Below are 20,746 nucleotides of genomic sequence, written 5' to 3' on the forward strand. Positions count from 1 at the left end.
CTTCAATATAATTGGAGACTGCAAATGGACCACACTGGGGGAATGGCTGAGGACACACCTTGGATCAAACGGCTGCCCATCTATGAAAGGTAGGCACTGCTACTGCAGCCTTTTTTTTGGCTATTTTTTTTCCTGGACATATTTAATCCTTTCACTGCGGGGGCGTCACACTTTTTTTGCCACTGTGTGAGGGACACAAGCAGGGAAGATATTTTTCTGTCGACCCCGGGCATGTGTCTAGCAGATAGTGGACCCTCATAATCTGGAACTGCCCACCCTACCCCTTGACGACACACAATGAATACAATGGAGCCCTTTCTAAGAATCATAATTGGAATTTAAATATTTGAACGTGACTTTTTGTAAATCAAATGTAAATGGATTTTTTTTCCCTTAAATTTGGCCAGCATGGCATTTTTATGAGCGTTTTGATATCAAACAGTAATAATATTCATTGATTTTTAACCGTATTCCTCGATATTTCAACCATACATATTTCAGCCAATTTGAACTTTGCGAAGCATTTCACACATATGTTTGGATGCAGCAGGTGAAGGTAATGGATAATAAAGTTTATAATCGGCATTCTTATTAGAAAATATCGTATTTTTCTCTTTTAGAAATCAATATTTGAATGATAATCTCTTAAATAACCCATGCATAGAGCTTTCTGACAGTCTCTGCACCAAAATTTTCTCTTTTGATCACTTTTTTTTGTATTATTACACACGAAGCATCATATTCTCTGGGGTTTTTTCTCTGCCCTCACAATCAGGTATTTTTTCAATAAAATGCCTGGCCTTTAATCTTTCAGGAATGTTAGCACCAGCATGGAAGTTTTCTTACAATATTGTGTTGTTGGTTCCTAAAATACTACATTTTTTTTAGATGCTGATCTGCAACAGCCCATACAGATTTTCTATAAGTAATTGTCTTTTTAGTTTTCAACTTGTATACATAAAAGGCGTTTAACACATTTACATCCAGCAGTTGGAAAACAGTTTCTTCTACCACTTCACTGACTTCCTCACAGGCTTACAAAAAATATTGGGGGGGCCCAAACCGGGGATATTGCCCCGGGATATTTTATAAGAAGTGAGTTTTAAGTTTTTTAAGCATTTTAGAAGAGTTATATGATCAACATTAGAACCCTGATAACTTTAATCTCGATATCTGGACACTCCGGGGAAAATCGACAAGCCTGACACATATTTTTCTCACACCCACAACGAATTTTTGGGGGGGCTCGGGCCCCCTCAGGCCCCATAGAGTCGGCGCCACTGCTTCCTCATACATTCCAATGATCCAATCATCATATTGGATTTGTCAACCAATCTCATGTTTTTTTACACAATCAACAACAGCATTCGGTTTGAAAATTGTGTAGTTTGTCAGATAACATTTTTTTGTTTTAGAGCATATGTGGAAAAGGCAGGTTATTCAAAGGGAAACCCATTTGGTGGGAAATCCAGAACGAGATTATAATACGCAAAGGAAAGAAATGTCCTTGGAAATTACGCAGGGGCAAAAGACCCACCACCGAAAGTATAAGAAAGAGAAACCAATGCTTTCAAATAAGTTTCCCCCGCTAATGGACAATTACAAGATAAATAAATTCCTTGGAAATGCAAGGATTTGGATTGGATGGATGGAAAAAAAATTGGAAAGGATGGTATTAAAATCCCAGGAAAAAGAGAAAGTCTGGAAACATGAAGAGGGATGACCACTGCAAACGTTGGAGATGCGTTTGCCGCAGTCTAGCGGGTGTACATAGCAGATAAATTCATAGCAACAAAAGGGTTAAGTTTAACTCCCGTTCATAGATCACCAACTCAAATATTTGCAATGATATACATACTGAATGAATATGCAGGAAATCCAGCTCTTACAAGGCAAGATGAGATTACAATTAGGCCTAATAGTTGAAAAACACGGTGATAAATAAAGAATATAATACATATTTATTACAATGGTAAACACCAGGCATTCATTGTAGTATGCTGGAAAAGTTTAACCCTTTCCTGCCGGTGTCTTCAAGAGGAAAACATTTTCCATGCTCTGAGTAGCATCAGAATATTTTAAACCTCTCTGCATGGAGATCTTTTTTGGGGGGAGTTGCCCTGGTATTTTTGTCTCCCCAATTTTGTACCCAACTCAACTACAGTTCCTCGGCCATTACCACAGTCACTGGACAAGACCTTTTATTCCTATCTTTGACTGAGTCTGTGGTCAACTTATTGCATTGGTATGTAGTGTGTTTCTAAATAAATTTTGCTTTTGATTTTCAATAATTTACTGTTCTATACCCAGTGAGAAATGGGTGGTGGAATCCACGTGGAACCCACGTCGAATCCACGTTGAGTGGTGGATATTTGGTGGTGGTGGATATTGAGTGGTTGGACCCACGTGGAATCCACGTTGATTTCAAGTGGATTTGTGGTGATTATCATAAAATGTTAAACAGAATTTCTAATTTGTGAAACTTAACTCTCTGGTGACATTTTGTCATTTATCATCCTGAAACCACACTAGTTATCTGAGAATGTATCGCACATTCTATTTTTATATAATCGTGGAAAGGCAGCCATGAGAGCACATGAAAAATCGTAGACACATATATAGAAGGTTTAGATATAGAGTGGTTGAGGTTTTAATGGTTTTAGGACAGCACCTACTGCTGTTTTAATTTTTCCACCAAATTTCCACGTGGGTTCCACGTTGATTCCACGACCAAAAACACGTGGTATCCACGTTAATTCTCCACGTGGGTTCCACGTGGATTCCACCACCCATTTCTCACTGGGTAGGAACGAAAAAAATTTTTTAAGCATTGTGGAATTTTATATGGATTTATGGCATTGATAATAACAAAGTTATTGAACTTAAGGTACTAACACTCTAAATCCAGAAGTCCATTATTAGTAAGGCTAAAATTTTATATAAAGTGTATACGCACAGAACAAAATGAATAATTCATGTCAAAGTATTAAAAATTGGAATAGGTATGCAATAAAATTTTTCTTTGCAAAAACTATTGACACTATAACCACTTCAATACAGACTCCTGCCACGAGATGGATCATAAATGACTAGGAAGGTCGGCCTTAATAGGGTAGTTTCCTTCATCAAAGAAAACGAAAGGCATTGATTGGGATTCGTTACCCACCATTAGCGTATTCGTAATGCACAAATTATTTGGTTTTAATAAATCCCGGTTTAGACGAATGGCAAAGGTCAATTTTATCCTCATTTGAAAAAGGCCAGATTGGCGCCCATGCGATGCCACTACACGTGACGTCACAGGGACCTAGTTTCTATACGAGTAGACAGGAGTTTTACATCGTCTGAGATTACCAATGCATGCATGAGACAGAGAGCTCAGGGAAACATGTCTTAATAATCACCTATTAAAACTGGCTTAGGACAGAAAGTTTTCTTCATTTGATATGGTATTAATAATCCTTATTTAAGCCAAGCGCTAACAGCTAGCCGGGTACTCTGCTACCTGCTAGGATCCTGTATCGTATCAGCGCTCAAAACCTCACCCCAAGGTCACCTCACTTGCGGCAGCGGGAACCAGAACAACATCACACAGAGTTTTCCCAGCATTCATACTTAGCCGTCCCATTTTCGCACGCTTGAAAATTTTCACTTTTCATTTAATTGCGAAAAATAGATATCTTCTTTTAAAAATCTAAAAGCGTGAAATACGTACTCCAGGAGTAATAATCTTTCGATTTAGACAGTGAAAAAATAATAGGAAACCACCCTATTGCCGAGGAGTGGCCCTGCGGTTTCACTAAGCTGGGTCTTGTGCAGGTCCTGAATGGATCCTATCATTGCTACCTCAGCGGTCACTTGCCTTCCCCTGCACCAGCTGACGTCTGGTTGATTGTGTTGAAAAATCCACGCAAGCTATACATGATGGTAGGTCTTCTGCGTATGAAAATGCCCATTGGCTCCACCTGATGTTTGGCGCAAAAGGGTTAAATGATAACTCCAATATATTGCATAAAAAGTACTAAATATTATTTTTATCACACGCATCACTTAATTAAATTATGTATCGGAATTGTTTTTCTCAACTTGTATTCTCTATCGGTGACAATAGACAGCCACCTTTTCAGACAAACAATATACCTCTCCTTACATTCAATTTCTGTGATCTATTTTTTGAGCAACTCTTTTTTGAGGATGTGCATTTGTTATACAACCTCTCTCCCAGTATGCAATTCCATATTGTATTTTAGAATTTTTCTGGAGCAAAATAAATAAATGTTAGGTCAGATAGTGGGCAAGTGTACCTTACCAAGTAAAATTTCCCAATCATGGGAATCAATTCCGATTTAAAGTTGTTGTTGCGAGATTCCAGTGACAGCTTTGATCAATATAAATATGTGCCCAAGTATCTGGTATGACTCAGTTGTTCTAAGGGGGGGGGCTAAGGGGTCTATAGCCCCCCCTTGGGTATCCAATTGACACTAGATAGAATGGTAATTTCTTTCTGACCCCCCACTACTGCTGGAATTTTAACCCCCACTCAGACCCCCCCTTGCCCCCCTGGATCCGCCACTGTGCTGGAGCAGAATTGTAGTAAAGCATCCTCAGTACATTTTCCACTTAGGAAATAAATTTTCACTTAGTCGAAGATAGGTTATCGTGATATTGGCTGGTAATTATTTAAAATGCAATTCCTAGCCCCTTTTAAAAATCTGTGCAATCATAGAGGTTTTGAGTTGATCTAGGAATGTGCCAGTTTGCATATTCAGATTAGATACCAGGTGAATGCATGCACAATTTTTTCTCTCACCTTTTCGACAAAAGTACAAATGTCATCAACTCCTTCAAAATTGCTAGCCTTGAATGTATTTTATTATTGAGATAACCTCTTTCTCAGTACATAGTTCAATAACAAGAAAATTATGTGATGAATTCCTGAATGTTTAAATCATGCTGAAAATTTGAATTCACATAAGTTGGATGTATTTGCATGCTGAAATGACCACCGAATCCATAAAATATTTCTTAGGTATTCGTTATAATACACCGGTCATTAGAATTTATTTTATCAAAAATATTACGTACTTGTTTACAACCATTAACAGAATAAATAATATGCCACTGTGTTGCGTGCCTCACAATCAATCAACTCTCCATATTTTTACACATTGATCCTCTCATCAGCTCTATCCTATTTATGACATGACTTGAATGCCCCCTCGGCTACCGCTATTCTCTTCTGAAGGAAAAATATTAAAATTATTTTTTATTTAGGTTTGGTTTAGTTTGAACTGTTGGATTGTTTTTAGGCCTGACCTTCACATATTATTCCCTTCACTGTCTGCTCTGGGATAGATCTATGTAGAGTATTTGGCTTGAACTCCTGTCCCCAAAATGAGTTTAATCTCAATCAGATTTTTTTTTACTTCTCAAAGGAATAGTGGCTAAAAAAAAATTAATCTAGTAGGCTTTTTGTATCATGCTAGTATAGCGACAGTAAAGACTGACTACTTAACTCTTCTATTGAATTGTTTTTTGTTGTGTCAAGGCAGGGACAAGAGTGTTTATTCTTAGTGGAATTTGTACAGTACATATCTCTCTTTCATCCATGAGTGTTGGTTGTATATAGTTTTCATCGTGGTGCCTCCCAAAATTCTTTGATTTGCAGTGTTTAGTCTTGCTTTGAGGTTGGTGTTTTGGCAAGATTGTATTGGCGATGGGAGCAAGGACTCCCCCTCCAATGAGGAAAATTATTCAGTGCTGTAGCCTAAATTAGGTAGTTACACAAATCATTTTTAAGGTCATGGCTTCTTTAAGTGCAGAGATACTTCATCATATATTTCTGATATCACAGCTCTAGGTCGTCAGTGGCGCAGCGGGGTTTTGGGGGATAAAACCCTACCCAGAACTCAGAGAAAATTTTAAGTTTAATCCATTTTACTTAATTGGAACGATATTACAACTAGAATAGTGTGAGAATTAATAAAATATCCCTCAGAAAGCTGTAAAAATCACCATTTTGAACCATTTATCTTAAACTTCCGCAATTTATTAATCTTCCTCCTGCCATTTATCCTGGTGGATATTCCATACCCCCACACAACCCAGTAGTAGTAAACCCCCCCCCCCCCCCAGCCTTAATTCCTAGCTGCGCCCCTGACACACATAGCCAATTTTATAATGTGTGGTTAGCACTAACCATAAGATGATACACAGCCTCCCACTGTACCTGGCGTTACCATGGCAGTTCTGATTAGGTTGAAGTCTGACCTTGTACAGAAGCTTACCAGAAATTTCAACCTCATGGTAAAGTTTAAGGTTGTATCATCTTATCATTAGCATTAACCAGATATTATAAAACTGGCCCACAGTATTATTCATTTACTAAAACACTTAATGTAAATTGGATTAGACTAGAAAAAATATGTAAGTATTCAATGAATGACGAAAATAAACTTAAGAAACACAGACACTTGTATTGAAAAACTGCGGAAATTTTATGGAACAGTTTCAGCAGCTTTTTCCTGGGCCAGGAGAATACTGAGGCAGCGGAAGTAATTCCTGTCGTATGTGTCGAGGGAGGAAGTGAAAGAATTTAGGAAAAGGGGTGAAAGTAGAAGGAAAGAGTTATAGGTTTAATGGGAAATGTTTAATCCCGGATTTTGGAGTGCCCTAAAGCCTATCTCCCTGGTTTTCATAGTGAAAGGGGGCACGGCTTTTTCTTATCTTGAGTATTGTGTGGGAAAAGCAGCAGTCAAATGAGAGTTGGTGTCAATAATGAAGTCAATTATAAAGACAAAAATGAACCTCAGAGCAAAACTCAAATGAATAGAAAGAACAAAATATATATAAATTGAAACATCACATATTTGCACAACTTTAGAACTATCGGTAATACAAAGTTCTTTTTTAAGTAGCAGGTCAGTGGCGTAACAATTTTGGGGGATGAAGGGATGTATTTCTCCCCTCCCCCCCCCAGCCCCCTCCCGAAAGCATCAGAAAAAACAAAATATTATTTAAAATCCTTGTCTGGATTTGATGTACAATAACTGCATCTGCTTAAAGTTAAATTTTAAGTGCCAAAATGATGTTAAATGCATTTTCAGGCATGATATTTTTCAAAAACTTTCCCGAAATCCCCGTTTCGTGGGGGTGTATCCCCCTTTAACCTCCCTCATCCCCTATATTCCTAGGCATTCCTGTAAGCATATTCCTAGTTACCCCACTGGAGCAGGTATAAATAAAATGCCAATGAAGTTTGATGCCAAAGATGTTTGACAATGAAGTTGGAATGATATTTGGTGATTCTTTATGAGGGGCAATATAGGTCTGTAGGTGCAATTCTTGTGTAAATAATTCAAGAAGGTAGTTGTGATACAAAAATTCATACAATACAATAAGGTTCCACCGATTTAGGCATGACATATTGTGGAAGTTAGACATATTGTAATGAAAGGTAGATGCTCTTTTCCACAATAATTTAACACGTACAATGCATTTCTGCTCATAGAGCCTTCAACAGGTACAAGACCACGTCTTGTACCAGAAGAAGGCTCTTGAGCTGAAACATGTTGTATGCATTAAATTATAGTGGACAAGTGCATCTACCTTTCATTTCAATATGTCCACAAGGTGCTTAGGTTAGGGAACTATAAATGAAATGGAAAGATGCTAAGCAAGTATTTGTAACTGTCCTTGATGGATATGTACCAATAGGTGGATATTTAAATAAATAAATAAAAGATCATAGCACTTTTCCACAAAATTTTTTATTGCGTACAACGCATTTCGGCTCACTGAGCCATCATCTGGTTCAAGACACAGCAAAACATTTGAAAATCACCTTTATACTCTTGAGAGAGGGGATTGGGGAGGATTTGACATCTTTGAAGAAGGTGGTGGGAACAGGCTTACAGTGTAGAGACAGTGGGGAAAGATACAACTGCGGGATATGGGGAACCCATGTTGGACGGAGGACCAGTCATAACTGTAAAATAACAACACATGGGAAGAACCACAGAAAAGCGGGAGGGGGGTTGAGAAGAGTGAAAAAAGGGGGAGGGTTTAGGGTAAAAAGAGAGGCCGCATGTCTTTAGAAAGGGAGAGGAGTAAGTAGCGACGCAGGAAAAGAGGCGGGGGTGAGGAGTCCCTTTGGGTTAGCTGAGAAGGAGTGAGAATTAGGGGGTACAGGGAGGGAATTGCCAGCAAAAGAAGATGGTCAACACAATACGGAGAGAGTGTGGGCGGATGGGAAAAACCCTGTGGATGTTGGGGTCGGTTAAGGCGTGGGTGAGGAAAGAATTTGACGATTTGTTTTCGCGAAGGAGAGGAGAGTGGGTGACGAACACTTATTCATTCATCAGCATATTCATCTCACTCAGTACAATTTCGAATTTCTCTAAAACATCAATTCTTGTACCCTTACTTTCGAAGTGTAGAATTTCAGGTTGAAAATGATAACAATGAAAAGTCTGTGGTAAGTATTTGGCGAGAAATGACGTTTCATCCCCATTTTTCCAGCACCTTCTATGTTCTTTCATTCTGATGATGAAACTTCTCCCTTTTTGACTGATGTAACACATGTTGCATGATTCACAATTAACTTTGTAAATGCCGGATTGATGGATGGAATTTATTTTGTCTTTGTTAAGAAACAGAACTTTACAGAGAGTGTAAGGGGTGTAGAAAGAAACATTGAATTTATTTTTCGGGAATTTGCGAGCAAGCCTGTAGGAAAGATCTCCCACAAACAATGACCGGCACCATTTTTTAGAATTCTCTGTGATGGGGGAAGGGAGCAAAGCTGTGAAATGGCTTGCGTTTTCAACTTTCTCTGAAGGATTTTAGTAATAATATTTACACTATAGCCATTTGAAACTGCAATTGATTTAATTTTGGAAAGTTCACCATTGAAATTGACTGCATTTAACAGTAGATTAACGAATCTATGTAGCATAGAAAAAAATGAGGATAATTTTTGGGAGGTTGGATGGCATGAGTCACTTGGAATGATTGTATCGCTATAGCAGGGTTTTCTGTAAACACCAAATTCATGTTTGTCACCAACTATGGGTATAGAGAGATCGAGAAAGTTTATTTGCTTATTGGATTCTATTTCCACTGTGAGTGTAATATTAGGATGTTGGGCATTTAAAAGATTCAGAAAGTGATCTAATTGTCTGACTCTTCCAGTCCAGCAGCAGATGATGTCGTCAACATAACGGTGCCAGTAGAAGATATTGGATTAAAGGGGGTGCTCAGAATCAATTAAACGGCATTCTAAATTGTCCATAAATATTTCAACTAACAAAGGTGAAAGGGGGGAACCCATGGCAAGGCCATCTGTTTGGTGATAAAAATTCTTATTATACAAACAATACAGTGGAACCTCGATCTGTCGTTTTTCAGGGGGATGGATGAAAAGAACGATGAATGCGGGAAAACGATAAATGCGGGAATGTTTGTCCGGGTTGCCTATGTCCCAGGATCCGTTGGATTTTTGCGAATTATGACATTCATTAATGGATTCAAACGAGATTTCAGCTGATTACAGGAATATTATTACTTTATCGAAACACTAAGGTCATATTGTTGATTCGACTTATCTCTCTTTCTAATATCCTAAGGGAACAAGACGCCTTGCTAAAAAATTTTTGAACTCCACTCACTGCTATTTCACTGTAAACATTCTTATCCATCAAATTCCATTTCAAGTACACGTATTTACGCGAGAAATGTGCGTCTTATGCCTCAAACAACTGATTTCGCCGTCGCAGTGATTGGTTATGAGATGGATCAAGAAGGCCAAAAATAGTTTATTATTGGAAATGTTCCTTTCTAGCAATGAAATTTTTAATATGATTGAGGCAATGTGGCGTTAATCGTCAGCGGCACGCCCACCTGATCCTCGGCTTCATCCCACTTCTTGTTTTCACCAGGGATCTCGCTCTACCCCCATCCCTGCCGTGATGTGCTACCGGACAAACCGAGGCGTTCTGCAATATTCACGCATTCTAGCCCGGATTCTTCTCTTCATCATCGATTATTTTGAGTCCATCTTTTAAAGTTCTCACTTGTATCTTCGGAAGGGCCATGGTCCGAAGACGAATAAGAATAAAACTAATAAAAATGAAACCGGACTCCATTGAACCCACACGGAAAACACTCGCTGGTTTTAAGTCAACCCACCCCGGAAAGTACGGAACCACTCGTACGAGGTGAAGTTCGGCACTAATGCTATCGCGTACGGCGTAGGCAGAGCTTACATCAGAGGGTGAAGCATGACCATATGACTGCGCAATTAAATTTTTTATCCTATAGAGAAGGCAACTTACCCACTCATTTCTAACAATAAGTAGCGTAGCTCTAGATGAGCAGATGAATTCAGATTGCTAGTCGAGAGAAACAAAATATCCTGAGAAGACATCGCTTCGTTAGCAACTCAGACAAGTGAAACTTGTAGCATAACTCGTAAATTGTAACCAGACTCGTAATTGTTTTCGAAAAAAATCGCATCAACTTCCGTGAAGCTCACTATCAGCTGCGAGGATATCGGTATTCGCCAGAAATCACCATCGTATTATTCCAACTATTTCCTTGCTTAAAATGCTTAAATAACGTTAGAAATACGTCGTGTTTGGTATCAATCTTTACTGAATTACGTGCACATCACTAATATCTCAATATAATAAAAGTATAATACCAATTGCCGAAATTCATTTTTAGATACCTTTTGGGCTAATAGGTGATTCATGCAGCAGTTGACCTCCACCTTTGAAGCGAGTCGGCTAAAAAAAAGTTAGCGGTCGAGAGAGGGGGAGGCGTGAAAAAGGTTTCTTTTGTTCTCGAGTAACTTGATATTTTCTTTCGAAGCTAAGGTCGTCGTAAGACGATCCCTGCTCGAGCTGGGACCTTTTTTTTATTTCGGAGAAGAAGAAAGCTTCAACCAGGGGGGGGGGGGGGGATACCGGATCTTGGGAAATGCGCTTATGTAACTATCCCACGGCACTCTGCTTCTCCCTATTGCATTTCAATCTCCTGGGGAAGATTCAAGCTATGTCTGTTGTGATTAGCCATAAATAACACGTTGTAAACACTTCGTCTCATTTTTATCAAACGATGAATGCGGGAAAATTATTCGACGGGACCGCGATCTTCAAACGATAAATGCGGGAAAACGATACTTAGGGGAACGATAGATGCGGGAAAAAATTACATTGTCTTTATGGAACTTAATTTGGGACCAGGAGCGGCGAACGATGAATGCGGGAAAACGATGAATGCGGGAACGATAAATCGGGGTTCCACTGTAATTGGTTAGCATGTAGTTAGTTCTATGAGACGATGACGTTCACTAGACACACTATTGTCGATGTTGCAGTCTCTCGTAAGTGACAAGGTTTTTTGTACAGGTAAAAAATTTTATGGAAAAGTGCTACGATCTTTTATTTATTTAAATATGTCTAACTTCCACCAATTGAAGCCCGAATATGTTGAACTTAACCAATACTAGGTGGATTTAGGGGGGTAGGCATGGGGGCACGTTGCTTAAGAAAACGGCAAGACTTTTAATATGGTTATCATTACATTTGTTTTGTTTTGTGGGTTTCAGAGCCTTGATCATTTAATTTCATATTCACAACTTTCAAATTAAAATAAAGAGAATATTTCGTACTGTAATTGCTGTATGTTGTTTTTAATCTCAAATATGAGAAAACCGTTTGCCTGTCAGACCCTTGTGTCTCCCCATAAAAAAATCCTGGATCCACCCTTCTGGATAGCCAAGATAATTTTTCCTTTTGTGAAGACATGTGTCCCTCATAATTATGTAGCAGTTCCCTTGAAGTAATAAAGGGTTAAAAAGTGAATCAAGAACAAGAATTTTGAATCCACTTAAGTTTGTATTATTAGGAATAGAGCCTTTAATGTGGAGTGGGTGGCAACTATTGAATAGGAGATTTTCTGTAGGTTAGAGGGCTTGGTGTGTACTTATAAGGTAGTCTTACATTCTTCTAAAACTATAGTTTTAGAAGAATGTAAGATTACCTACCGAGTTTATTTTTTATAAGCACTGTCTTTATGGTGGTGTTTGAGATTTAACAGGTGAACTTGACGAAAAAAGTCATTGAGGGTGTGCTCGGAAATTTTCGATTGAGGTTTCGCTCTCGGCCAAAGAATAAAATTGCCATTGATGAATCGACACCTAAGGAGAGGTTTGAGGATTTAATTGCCAAGGAAATATTCTTCTAAATGGCCCATAAATAGGTTAGCATCAACTACAGATGTACGCATTCCCTCAATTTTTAAAATTTACATGGGCTGCAGTTTAGTCCCGGATGAGCTTTACCCTCTTGATGTCCTTAGCAATAGGTACCTATGGATGAATCACTGGGTGTTTTACCCGAATATTTCCTTGTAAATGATTCTCTACTTTTAAAAATTACGTTTTTTTTTAAGTAATAAAATTTACTAAATGCCAAATAAATACCATTGGTGGTGGAATATGAGTTTGCAATGCATGCTTACTCATTGCCGATTAAACTTACAAGATTAATTGAGTTTGATTAACGAGGACCCATTTTTCACCGACTTAAAACAAGTCAAATTAAATCAACGCAGCTGGGGTCTTCAGAACAAAATGCTGCATAATCTTAGATTTACCAGCATTGCAGAATATAAAATGCATTACCGCAGACAGGGGTGCAGCCAGGAATTAAGGTTAAGGGGGATTTCAGGCGCAACTAAAACTTGGGTGTCTGGGGTAATGCCATACCTGCCAGGGTAAGTGGGAGGTGCGAGGGCCCTCTGCCAGAAATTATTAAGATAAATGGTTAAAATGGCGAGTTTTACGGCCTTCTGAGGGATATTGTTTAATCCTTACACTATTCTATAAGTACTATTAATCCAAATAAATAAAATAGATTAAACTTAAAAAATTGTCTGCGCCCTGGGGGGGGGGAGGGGTTTATCCCCTAAACCCCCCCCCTCGCTGCGCCACTGACCGCAGATGATTGTGCGTGTTCAGTAGCTTATATTTTTTATGAAGATCCAGCTGCCTTTATCTATCCTCTACCCAAATCAACGCTCCGAACGGAGAGATTAAACGATAAAAACATCGTGATAAGTACCTAATCCACAGTCTCGCAAGTGATTGATTTATAAATATCATATGCTAGTAGAACGGATATTATCAATCAATCTCGCGATGTTGCAGATTATATTTATCAAACGTGCAGTAGACATCTACAAAACGATATTATGTATTCATCGATTGGTTAGCTATTTAGTAAACGGCATTACGTAATTTATTCTTTGAACCCGTGAAAACGTACATGCACACACGAAGGGAATGCTTATAATTGAAATAGTATTTGAAAAGTCACGAAAATAACCAAGGTAGTGATAGTACCTACCATGTTAGTGAATAAAAGCACGTAATTAGGAGTACTACCCGAATGACACGTCAAATGAATAGCTCTCATCATTAGCCTGACGACAAATGGCTTTACTTTGTTTTGCAGCGCATTCATGTCACCAATTTCTGATCATTCTAAATCAAATAAGATCAGTAAACTAACTCGAGTTATTGGATCTTGGTATGCCTTGCCGTCATGATACGTTTCGTGCGCTGCCGTAGAGGTTGGTGCTCCGTTCAAGAGATGGCAGGTGTGTCGTCGTAATCTGCCCTTCTATCGATTTGCGGTCCGTATGCGCAGAGGGCAGTGCTGCGCGGAGCCCCCCTTATTCCCCCCCCTGAAATCCCTCCCCCTCTCTTCCAGCAGCGCTGCTGGCCCCGCCTCGATTCTCACCCACAACTGGTGTCGGCCATCTCTGGAAAGGCTGAGTGCGTGTTCTTCCATCGCGAACAAAACGTCATTGGGGGAATAAAGGAGGTGTCTTGAAGTCGCCTGCAGGTCAGAAGGTGTATCCCTGGTGCGTCCTGTAGTTGTTTTCCTCAAGCAAGAGAGTCAGTGAAGGATTGTTCAGAGAGAAGAAGGAATCCATCCCCCCCGTCCGAGATGATCGGAATAGGGAGGTTCTGGACCTTCTGCTGTGTCCTCATCGTCTCCCGGGCAGGAGTATTCAGTTTTGTCGAGGTACGTAGTCGAGCGTGTGTTTGATAAGCGCCCCCCTCCCCTAACGCGCGTCCGTCCCCCGTGTGCAGGCGATATAGAGGAATGGATGGATACATGCGTACATATACGGGAGTGACTGTGTCTTTGGGGGAGCCATGCTGTTATCTCTGGTACATGCATACACACCCCCAATGAGCGGGGGTTGGTTGTCGCTGCATCGGGTGTGTGCCTGACCGCTGTTATTCCGAACCTCTAAAGTGCCCTGCATCATCTTTTTTAACCTTTGGGTGGCGACGTGAATATACGGGACCGCGGCGGTGAATTCGATCTCCTGGACCGATATGATCTCTTTAAGTGATCTTCGGAAGGTTAAATGAGAGATTCACTTGAATGAGCTTTAATTCACGACATTCGATTGACAATTTTAAAGATTTATTTTACAGTTTTACTTCCAAAACAATGTTTTTCAACATGTATTCATTCTATTTAAACAGGAATTAAGATTTGGATTATGGGATTTTCTTTGTCAATTTACAAAAATCGTTGCTTGGTAGTGATAATAAACAGATGGTTTCATTTCCATTGCATGCCAGAAGTGATTAAGGAATTCAGTCTGCCCATACAGGATTTTTTTTCCGAAATATCCAATGGCTAATGCAAGCACCCGCGTAAATGTATTTTTCATAGCAAGGTTACGCGTTCAAGGCATGCAAAGGACTGTCATATTTTACCGGAGTATCGCGTAATAATGTTTGCAGCTGTGTTTTAGTGTACCTCTTCACCTGCGGGAATCGACCGTGTCGGTGGGAGATTTTCTTCGCTGCGGAGCCGTGGGAACCCACGTTTCCGGGTCGCGCAAAGCGTGTGTTTTTACGCTTTTTCCGCGTGGGTTCCAACGGGGCCAATTAGCGGCCATCATTCGATGAATTTAGTCTTTTATATTAATTTTTATGAAGAATGTGTCCTAAATGATTGTGAAAAAGAATTTCTTATTGTGGATGTCGAGATATCGAGGGCGTGGGAGTTAAAACGTATGCGATTCAGAAATTAATAGTCATTTCCAATTTCTTGTCTTGGGTTTGGATGATTTACGTTCACATTTTATGGTGGGTAGATTGTTTGGGTTGTCATGGCTACTTTTGAGACCGTTGGAGATCGCGTGGGTGCCATTGTAGACACGCCTCTATCCCTGTCCAGGCATTTTTGCTTCATGCAGGGGGAAAATTTTCCCCAGGAGTTATAAAAATCGTTAGTTTACGATTCTTAGGTTGGTTTGACTAAGCTATCTAGTCCATGCCTCTGTCAGTTAATTACAACCATAGTCTTACTACGCTATTTAGGCATTAGAATACTGCTGGCCTACGCCTCTCTCCATCCCATCCGAATCTTCTTCTATGTGGTCATTCTTCTAGGCCGTTTCCATCCATGACCATCCCATAATCCTATGGTTTGTGTTCCGCGCTTCTCCGTTTCTGCGTATCCAAAGTTAGTTCCTTCATTTTCCTGACGGTCCCATTTCTCTTTTCTTTCTTTATTTGTTCCAAATACTTATCCTAGGGTCTTCATGGGCTGACTTTTCTTCCACAATTTTTCGTTTCTTTGTATTCCGCATACAGCTGCTACGTTTTACGGTATGACATATGTACCGGGTCCTTCTATATAGCATTTACTCCACCATTCTCGTTCTTCACACCTCCTCGTTCTTGCTAATATCCTTCTTGATTTTCTCCCGGCGCCTGTCTTATGGTCTTCCTCGAGGGGCTTTTCTTTTGCGCTTACTACGTGATGCATGCCTCACGGACGTGCTATCAGCCTAATGGCCCATCAGCTTATCTTTTCATATTTACGCATTTCTTATCTTTTTCGTCCTTCGTCATTTCTTCTATTTACCTCGTGTGTTCTCATAAAAATCTTGCTGTCACTCCTCTAAGTCATCAATCTTCTCTTTTTCTGCATTCATCATTCTTCCTCCTCTTTCCCTCTCCCAGAATTCGAATCGTTTCGCATCGCGACACGCGTTGCTACAACAATGACAAATCGAATCGGGATGACTCACCCGCCATAGAATCCTTCGCTGTCTCGAGAAATATCCGAGAAAGGTGTGTCGCTCCTCCAGGGAAAACTCGATCGAACGAAGAATTCACTGCGACAAAATCCGATGTTGATTTCATCGCGTGTGAATCGATGAAAACTGTTTCCGTCGGAGAAGAGCGTATGTAGTTGTATGAGAAGTAGAGCGACACTGCTTTTTTCGAAGGTATGCGTCGTTACAAATATAATTTGCTCATTGAATTTCTGTACTTAACAGAAGCCAAAAAGAACGGTACAGTTCTGCTGGTTTGCAGCCTTTTAGACGAGCCGTATCTGATTGAGGTACTGTAGGAGTAAGAAAATCCATGAGTTCCATCCTCTTGCATTTCAACGTCTTAGCGTTGGGTATGTAATATGAGTACACAAACAGATCATATATGTCTCGCTGCAGCGTTAACGTTTGGCCTCGGATAACAAGTACCGGGTATGAGCCAGCCGGATACAGGCAGACATTTTAGGTGTTATGCGGGTTGCCAAAGTTTGTTGATCATTCCCAAATTTGTTGATCATTCTCACGCATAGCAACACCACAAAATTCTTTAGATAAACTTCGTCAAACCAGGGGTAGAAGGAGAACTCTATTTATAGCTAATAAAATATTTTTTCCGTATGTCATTGACTGTCTGTTTTCTCGCTGTCTCCCCACTGTACGTCTGTCTCCTACCCCTTTCTCAAACTCGTCAGATTCTCCCCCACCTCTTCCTCAAATGTATAAATGTGATATTCTCATGCGCTGTGATGTCTTGTATCACATAATGGCTCCGTGAGCCGAAACGCGTTAAAGTAATGGTGGAAATGTACAATTTCATTTTACTATAATTAGATGTCGAACTTCCACTGTATCGCTCCTGAATCGGTTGAATTCGCGAGATTGTTTGGGTTGTCAAGACTACTTCTGCGCTCCATGGAGATGGTTGGTGATGTTAGTTCATTGCCGTTGGAGCCATGTCATGCAGTGTCATGGGAACAGCGAGTTGTCCGCCTGTAGGGCTATGCGAACTGAACGGAAAGAATTTGTCTGGAGTAGGGCATGGTCCTTATATTTCACCCGGCCCTCGCACTCGTACTTCAATACTTCAGTAGACGTTGGTATCGAATACTTCAGTAATCGGCAAATTTGCTAATCGGCCCGCGGGGCGATTCGGAACTTGGAATGTGGCCCTCGTTGCCTAGTAAATTGGAGACCCCTGGTCTAGAGCATAATGTCCCCGCATGCTGTCCCCCTCCATAAGGCGGTAGGGTTTGAGAGAAACCCAACCTCAAGGAGGTAGTTCGGCTTACCAGAGGAATATGCACTTCATGAAGGGGTCCACGTGTGTAAATGCGGTAAGCCCCTGAGGGTAATCAGGGCGGCGCAAGTTGAGGGCAGCGAGTTGGGGGAAGGGTTCTTACCGAAGGAGGAGGAGGAGTGTTTATTCTCGGGGTGCACATACGGCTCATCTTCGAGCTTAGGCGTGTTTAGGATTTATTTCTCGGGTTCCAGAGTGTGTGTGATTGCCTTCTCCTTTCAATATTAGTCTCTTATATGTGTGGTAATGCGCTGAGAAGGGTGAGAGAAAAGAGAAGTCTTCTGAAAACCTTAAGGAGAAGACGGAACAACTTGGTTGGCCAACGTACGAGAAATGATGGCCTGATGAAAGCAATCGCATAAGGACGGATGGACGGGAAAAAGGGTAATGGACGGCCCCGAATGAGTTGCATAGGACAGCCTCTAAAGAGTAGAAATACTTCTCTGTGAAAAGGCTGGCGAATAGGAGAGCGGAATGGAGAGCCACGTCAAACCAATCTTAGGAAATTGTGAACTTACGATGTTGTTGAATGATAATGAAGCCGGTAGCCCGATGAGTTCACTATCTACGAAGTTATAACTTTTTCCTATTTCTTAAATTAGGCATTTAGCAGTGAAGTTGAAATGTTGTACTAGATTGTGTGAGGGTTTTCCTTTCAAATTCTAATTCTGCGCCCTTTGGAAATCCCGCGATGGTGCAACGGATCCCTGTATTGTAGAGGATATTTTTATGTAAATAACATCTTGAAGTTCAGTTGGAGTATTTCTGGAATGACAGCCGGGTAAGCATTTCCGAAGCCGACGTTTCGTCCACTAGCTCCGGCATCTCTTTAAATTCGAATTTACTGTTTTCAGCCGTTATATGGTCGTGACTATAAAAGTTTGTTATTTAGTGCGACTCGGGAGTACCTTTGATTGTGTTAGTGTTGGCAAATAAAAATAGTGTGCTATATATTACTGGGTATTAGTTTTGAAATAAATGTCGCGAAAGATGCGAAAATCAGTTCAGTCAGTTCCTCGAAATCGTTGGCGTTGTTGTAATTCTTTTAAATATCTTGAGGAGGTTGGGATGCGAGCCTGATACACAATGAAAAAGATTTAAAGGTACCCACTTGATGTAAGAATAAGCCCAGGAAATTTTCTCGATTGAAGATTGGGTGCCGTTAGAATGGTAGTGACAAGAAATTATTCTGGAATTGAGAAATTTCTCCTGATATCAAAATTTATTCTCTTGGCAGCGAATGAAATGAGATCTTAAAATGTGCGTTGAGCTGTGTGAGGCGTAGGGCGTCTTCTCCCCTCCCACCCTCTTGGACCGTGTACGCGTGGCGCCCGGAAGAGCCACGCATCGGATGCGCCACTGGCCACATAATCCCTTGAGAAAATCAGTAAGTAACCGTGGAGGGAACCGGAGGCTGCGGACCCTCGTGTCAAAGAGGTGCCATCGTAAACTACAGGCGTGGCCATCCTTTGCATGCATGAAGTGGGTTCAGTAAATAACGGGAATTTTAGTTGCTTTAATATTTATTTGATCGTCCACGTTAATATTGTCTCCTTCAAAATGCTCCCCATCAGATATTATTCAATTTGTGCCAGCGCTTCTACCAATTTTCGAGGCACTTTTCAAACTCCATCTTTGGGATATCCTTTATCTCTGTGAGCGATTTCTTTTAAAGTCACCCATACTTGTAAAACGCCGGTCCGTGTAGGAAAACGTGTAGGAAAAAGTCACACGGAGCTATGTCTGGCTAATAAGGAGGTTACGGCATCGATCCAGTAGTATTTGTGGCCAAAAATTCGCGAACAAGCTATCAAGTTTGAGCCGAAAAGCGCCGAACTCATAAAAACATGTCTTACCTTATCGGCTACCTCAGACAGAATAAACTACAAGTACAGATGAAAAATTTATCATACATCGAGGGCATGTGTTTCAACATGATAAAAAATTGACAATCGGACTCTAACAAACGCGCGAGAAATTTAGTTCCCGTATTTTTCCGAACACACCCCGTAATATGTAATTCTCTTATCAATAACCTAATCATTGCATATTTTAGTGGGTGTTTTTCATTATTTTACTCAAAGGAGGAATTTCTACCATGTGTCACAAATCTTCGAAGTGAGTGAGGAAATCAAATAGGTATCAATTTATCGTACCGCCGGCATGGAATTCGCAGCGTCGATGTCCTCCACTAAGATGTTATCCTAGAACTCGCATCAGCAGCAGCGTGTTACGAACTTTAGTGATCTCTTTGTTGAGCCCTGTTTCTCTATCGTATCTCGTCCAGCCTCCGCATTCACGGTTACCACCCGCAGCAAATACTATCACCAGAGTTTGAAGACAAATATCTCAAAACCGGTAATGACATTTTAAAACAAATTCCATCAAATCTATATATATAAAAGAAAGTCGAAAATCGTGTTAGTTAGAACACTTATAACTCGAGAACGGCTGCACCGATTTCAATGAGATTTGGTTCTTTGGATTCGTCTCAGGCGGGGTTAACATATAGGTCATTAAAAAAAGGATAATTTCACAAAAAAATTCATCTCTTTCCTATGGACATGCATTTAGGAGTTATAGTAACACAACAATTGATAAGTCGGTCAAAACTACAAATTAAATAATTATTTTTATTTTTACCACTTTAATAACTGAATTTAGTAACAATATAACATTTTAATTACTAAATATATTCAAAATATTAATTAAATTGAAATTACATTTTTAAAATTTAATTCGAGCTGATTGTAAGCCCAGCCGTGGCCCAGCTCGAGTTGACACTTCACTACCGTGTTTGTAAACAAATCTCCAAGCAATTGTTGACAAACGGTAATGTCCGTGTTCCTGTCGAGGAATCGAGTAGTTTGCTCATCAACAAAGAGTTCCAGAATATGATTGATCACCAAAAGAATCAAAGATGGATGATTTAGCGAGCAAGAACGAAGATGTTGATGACTAAAACGAGGTAAATTCAAATAGTTCGTACTCTGCATGGATTCGAAGCTCTTAAATGTGTAACAAACGAAGACGAAATCACCAACTATCTATCTGAATATTTTAAGTCCTTGGACGTACCTGGCTTACCAAGGCACGATTTACAGAAAAATGTAGTTTCTGTGCTCATGATCTTTCGAAGCCTAAACCAACCATAACTATCCAACGGAACGTGTTTGATCATTAAAAAAATTGGTGATGAATGTGATTCACGCAACTTTACTCTAAGGAAAATTCAAAGGTTAGGAAGTCCTCATTCCGTAGATTCCATGATCTCAACTCATATGCCCTTTT

Source organism: Ischnura elegans, chromosome 2, assembly GCF_921293095.1.
Source record: "Ischnura elegans chromosome 2, ioIscEleg1.1, whole genome shotgun sequence".
In the NCBI taxonomy this organism is placed as follows: Eukaryota; Metazoa; Arthropoda; class Insecta; order Odonata; family Coenagrionidae; genus Ischnura; species Ischnura elegans.